Source organism: Miscanthus floridulus, chromosome 7, assembly GCF_019320115.1.
Source record: "Miscanthus floridulus cultivar M001 chromosome 7, ASM1932011v1, whole genome shotgun sequence".
Lineage (NCBI taxonomy): Eukaryota > Viridiplantae > Streptophyta > Magnoliopsida > Poales > Poaceae > Miscanthus > Miscanthus floridulus.
Window position 1 is genome coordinate 42,907,318 of NC_089586.1, and position 4,513 is coordinate 42,911,830.

Consider the following 4,513-nt stretch of genomic DNA (forward strand, 5'->3'; position numbering starts at 1 on the left):
TCTTCCAATACTCTCTTATCAGTTGATACCCCAGCTATGGTAGTCTTCTTGAAATCTTCCCATGTTAGCACTGGCTTCATCCCATTTATTGTATCAACAAAATCAGGGTACATCTCGTGAACTAGAGCACCAATTACTATTGGGGGTTTGCAAGAACTTTGATAAGGATGCACTTCCTAGTGCCTGATAATTTTATATTAAATCAAACAACATCATCATATAGGGATAAAAGATATAAAATACATAAGTGAAATATTAAAGTAAGAAAAATATCGTGGAACCGGTCAGTACTGAAAACTCCAACCTTACAGAAATGTGCAAAGTTAAAAATACAATATTCTTTATTTAGTCTTTGCAAGCTCTTTAAATAAATATGCTGGTGCATCCAACTATCTACAAGCAAGCTAGTGCACTAATGACATGACATTGTTCTCTATCATGGACAAACTGTACTTGCTAAAAATTAATTTGAACAATGAACACTTGAACACAAAATACTAAGACAATAGTCTATGTTAATACACAAGCGATAGATATAATATGGACACCTAATTATAGAAATTAAAGTAGCTACAATGTTACTTACTCTCCAACAGCCTTGATCGTGGGTCTTTCTCTTTCTAGAAGTCTTTCACCGCTATCGGTCCTTGATCGAGTATTTTTTTTCTCAATAGCTTGCTGACTTGCTGAAGCCAATCCATTATTTTCTCTTGCAGCAGCTGATGTGGAACGCACTGACCTTGATGATGACACATGTCTATGCTTCAAGTAGCCACTCATCCTGCTTCATACATGGCAATAAGTATGTTGCATAAAATATTTATTAAACAGAACGAGTAGGCACCAATAAAATTAGGGGATACACAAGTAAAATAAGTGTAGTAAATCATCAGTCAAACAAGGATGCACAATATTTCAGATTGGGAAGACATATTTCTAGTTCAATATGAAAGCTAAATAATAAGATACTAATGTACATATTAAAAATAAGGATTCAATAATCATCATAATCAAATTCTAAGGAATCATCCGTGGTTTCCTCATCCTCATCAATGTCTTCCAAGTTGCTATTTTCTTCAACTATTTGTTGCTCTTCGTCACTACTACTCCCATGATAAGAAATGTCATCCAATGGATCCTCAGTGCTATTTTTCTTTGCTATAGTTTCAATATCTTGGGGATCAAGGACATCATCTAAGGCCTCTAAAGACACGGTTACATCATCAAACAAGCCATCAACATCAATGGAGAAGCTTCCCTGCAGCTCATCTTCTTGGAAAAATACATCTGTAATAGGTGGTTCATGTGCATCTACTGTGTCAAGGTTGGTTAAGGTCCTTGGTTGGATCTTGTAAACAATAGACCAATCACACAAATCACGCCTTAGAGATGGGTACTGCAAGTAGTATACTAGTGTGGCTTGGTGAGCCATGGCAAAGGGTTCAAAATTCACCAGCCTTGAAGATGGCTTGACGTCCACCAAACCTAATTTTGGTTTAGATCTAATACCAGAAATTGGATCAAACCAGTGGCACTGTAAGAGAACCATTTCAATTTTTCTACCAGCATTAAAAGAAAGTTTGATAATGTCCTCGACTACACCATAATAGTCAAGTTGTTGATCATCTGAGGTGAATGATGTCAAACAAACCCCTGTGTTCACTATGGTTAGCTTTGCACGGGAGTTTTCATATCGCTCTGACCTGAACCTATAGCCATTAACATCATATGAGCTATATGATAGTACTCTATATTTGCATCCATTGGCTAAATTCCACAAGTCTTCATCTGCATCGGTATCCTTTCTACACTATAAAAATAAATAAGTCTGTTAGAATATATATATACATGTGTTCATGAAATACGGCTAAGGTAATATGTCCTTACAGTTTTCTTAAACCAATCCACAAATTCATCTATCATCATTTTGTCAAGGACCTCCACTGACAACCTGGGGTTATTAGCACGCTTCTGTTCCATAAATGCCCTACAAATATATACAAGTTATAGAACCTCTGCTAGAACAGTTAAAAATTGTTATTTGCATCGTTTACTCTTGATAACGATCAACAACAGAGCAATTGGTCAAAATATACAGCCTCGCTGCATTCAATTCTTGTTCTGAGAGGTCACGAGGCACGCCCCTACCATGAAGGGTGCCTTGATATTGGAAAGCATCTAAAGTGCAGCCATCATTCTTGTTGTGTGTTCCCCTACTGTTGTATCTATCAACCTTTTTCCATCTAGTATGAACATGGTCAGCAAAATATCCAGAAAAAAAGTCAGTTATCTCTTTCACAATCTCATCCTCTACAATAGAACCCTCAACTCTAGCTTTGTTCTGCACTTTCAGGCCTAGGTCATGCATGTACCTAGCAAAATATTACTACAATGTTTAGTGATATAATAACAAAAAAATTTGAATCGAGCTGAACTAACTTATTTACAAAAAATAATAATTACCTCTCATGTTGGTACATCCAGCGAAATGCCACAGGTCCGCCAACCCTTGCCTCATATGGAAGATGCACAATTAGATGTTGCATTACATTAAAGAACCCTGGTGGGAACATTTTCTCTAGCTTGCATAGAAGAACTGGAATCTCCTTCTCAAGTTCACGCATTCTCTCTCGATCAATTTCTTTGGCACATATTTGTCGATAAAAAAAAACACAGTTCTGATATATCCTTCCATTCCTTCTCAGGGATGAAACCCCTAAGTGCAATTGGCAGTAGGCACTCGATGACTATGTGTAAGTCATGGCTTTTTATACCAATAAATTTCTGCTTATCCAACTTTATAGATTTACTTAAATTAGCAGCAAAGCGATCTGGGAACTTTAGTTGCTTGAACCACTTGAAGATAACCAATCTATCATCCTAACTAACACAATATTTCCCCTTAGTTTTGTCCATGTGCCATTGGGCTTCTTAATCAAATCAAAAGTTGGGCGATCACAAAGCATAGCCATGTCAAGACGTGCTTTAATATTGTCCTTAGTTTTCTCTGAGATATCTAGAGTTGTGCCTAATAGTGCCTCTACAACATTTTTCTCATTGTGCATGAGATCAATGTTATGTCGGAGAAGCAACTTTTTCCAGTATTGCAATCGCCACAAACAACTAATATATGTCCAATTGTGTGATTTCCAAACCCTTTATATTTATTGTTACCTTTGCTATCAAGAGTTAGATTATTTAACTGTTCCAATATCTCAGCACCAGTTAGGTGCTTTGGTGGAGGATCTGTAATTCTAGTTTTCTTTCGAAAACACTTCACACTTTTGCGGAATGCATGGCTAGCTGGAAGAAATATCCTATGACAATCAAACCAGCAAGGTTTGTGCCCATGCTTCAAATTAAATGTCTTAATGTCAGACCCACAAATTGGACAAGCTAGCTTTCCATGTGTGCTCCAGCATGCTACTAAGCCATATCTAGGAAAATCATGAATGGTCCACAACACAATTGCCTTCATGGTGAAGTTTTCCTTTCTATAACAGTCGTAAGTAAGATAACCTTTTTCCCATAAATCCAAGAGCTCATCAACTAGTGGTTCCATGTATACGTTGAAGTTCTTCCCCGGGTGTTCACGACCAGGAATAACGAGTGCAAGTATGATGTTGCTCTTTCTAGTGCACATTTTAGGAGGGTGGTTATATGGAACAACAAAGACAGGCCAACAAGAGTATGGGGCGGCATGAGCACTAAAAGGTGTAAAACCATCAGTTACCAAACCAAGACGCACGTTCCTAACCTCTTTGGCAAAATTTGGATACAACTTGTTAAATTCCATCCAAGCCTCTCCATCTGAAGGGTGAGCCATAACATTATCATTGTTGTGGGGTTGTGCATGATATCCCATGTGCTTTGCCGTGTTCTGTGACATGTACAGGCGTTGTAGCCTTTGAGTAATTGGAAGGTAACGTAAAACTTTTTTTTGGTACTTTCCTAGATTTCTTTCCTCTAGTTGGCTCCTCATACCGAGATTCACCACAAATAGAGCAACTTTCTTTATCTTTGTTAGTTTTGTAATATATCATGCATCCATTGGGGCATGCATCAATCTTCACATAAGGCATTCCTAGGCTATGCACAAACTTCTTAGACCTATAAAAGTTTTTAGGGACATTGTTGGCAGCCTGATCTCCAATAACTTCATGTAAAAGATTCATTATTTCATTGTAACTGGCTTCAGAAAGATTATATTGTGTTTTTATGATCATAAGTCGTGCTACAATGGATAGGCGGGAGTGAGTCGTCTTGTCATGTAGTGGTTTATCTACTTCCTCTAGCAGCTCATATAACTCCTTTGCTGCTTGAGTTGGCTCCTCACTCTGACGGACACCTTCGACTCCAATAGCATAAAATTGCATTTCACTCATCCTATTGAGCTACCTACATATTCATTGTCTGCTTGATCATTTACATCAGACTCCCCATGCCTAGTCCATCTCTCATACCCCAACTGGAAACCATTGCGGCATAAATGCATCTCTATTTCATCCCTTTT

The 4,513-nt window shown here is 37.8% G+C and overlaps 1 pseudogene; it reads right to left on the bottom strand.

Moving 5' to 3' along the window:
- Window positions 1-994: 994 nt before the first annotated feature.
- LOC136463110 (uncharacterized) lies at window positions 995-3,889 on the bottom strand (annotated as a pseudogene).
- Between the last annotated feature and the right edge of the window lie 624 nt (window positions 3,890-4,513).